This window comes from Aptenodytes forsteri, unplaced genomic scaffold, assembly GCF_000699145.1.
Source record: "Aptenodytes forsteri isolate BGI_AS27 unplaced genomic scaffold, ASM69914v1 Scaffold126, whole genome shotgun sequence".
NCBI classification, from domain to species: Eukaryota; Metazoa; Chordata; class Aves; order Sphenisciformes; family Spheniscidae; genus Aptenodytes; species Aptenodytes forsteri.
The window spans coordinates 301,184-302,513 of record NW_008794599.1 but is presented as its reverse complement, the minus strand read 5'-3'; the positions used below and the strand labels follow the sequence as shown (position 1 = coordinate 302,513).

The 1,330-nt window shown below is 57.7% G+C and overlaps 1 protein-coding gene across 1 annotated transcript in view; it reads right to left on the bottom strand.

Moving 5' to 3' along the window:
• ADAMTS8 (ADAM metallopeptidase with thrombospondin type 1 motif 8) overlaps positions 1-1,330 on the bottom strand; it is a 9,516-nt gene that overhangs the window by 1,944 nt on the left and 6,242 nt on the right. The window lies entirely within an intron of this gene.

Sequence of the window (1,330 nt, the reverse complement as noted above, 5' to 3'; positions counted from 1 at the left end):
TCCCGGCGAAAGGGGGAAAGTTCGGGGGCTGGGCAGCCGTCTGTGCCGAGGGCCAGACAGCGGCCGGCCTGGGGAGAGGGGGCCTGGCTTCTCCCCGCCGGGAAGGAAGAGCTCCAGCCTTGCCAGGCTCAGTTTTAGACCGAGAATTGCTCAAGCAAGGCTGGAGCCCGGCACCAGATCCGAGCATCTTCACGTATCTCGGGAAAGCGGAGGTGAAGAGCGGCACCGGTCACCGCGGCGGGCTGGGGAAGAGACTCGGCATCTGCAGATCCCGGGGCTCATCCCTGCTGCAAGCCAGGTTAGCAAATTATCACCAAAATTAAAGCAGAGCTGAGAAAATGAGCACGCAGGGGACTGAAAGCCAAGGATGGGAGAGGAAAGGCTGGCACACCCAAGCGTCCGCTCCAGAGGGGGAACGGGGTATCGCAATAGGCATTTCACAGTGAAAACACTGCAGAATTAGTAAATAATTAATCCTCACAGCAACCCTGCAAGCCAGATCAGGTGTCATTAAGCCACGGTTTTATAGCTGGGGAAATCGAGGCACGGGGTTGCAGCTCTAGGAATAACTCTGCGGATGCTGGGGGTGCTTGGAGGCAGAGGTTTGTCGCCTCGTAGATTATAAATCCAGCAGAAACCGCCATGACCACCTCGCCTGTCCTCCTGCCTAACACGTACCAGGGTCCGGCCCTCAGCTCATCCCCGCTCCCAGCTAAACCAGTGAGTTCTCTCCTAAGCTAAACCCACAGCCGATAAAACGCTCCTCGTGCTCAAGGACACCCACGCTGCTGCAGGGAGGGGACGGCAACCCAATCCAAGCCTTTTGCAAAGGGATCTTGATTGATTTTTATCAGCAAAGCCGCCCACCCTGGACCTCCTTGACCTGCAGCTGGGACGGGGTGATGGAAAAGCCAGGCTCTGCATTTTTTCCAGCAACAAACCCCAGCGAACCTTACAAATGGAGTCTGCAACCATGTTTAACAGCAGCTCTTTGGAAACACCCTACAGATACGCCCATTTTTCCCCTTAAATTACAACTTGCCTGCGAGCAGCCAGCCAGAGAGAAAGGAAGAAAGAAAGAAAAAGGAAAAAAAAAAGAAAAAAAAGTGATCCCTCCCCTTTTTGCCGCCGTTATTCCCCCCTCTGAGGTAGACGTCGATGGGGTGGGGATGAACCGCTGGAGAGTGGTTATTCGTCCGGCGAGCAAGCCCGCGGCAGCCGCGCCGCCCTGCCCCGGCGCTGCCGGCACGGTGCATCGCCGCTGAGCCCGTCCTGGCTCAGCACTGCCGCAGCACGCAGGCGGCGGCTGACGGCGGCGCCCCCGGGGAGC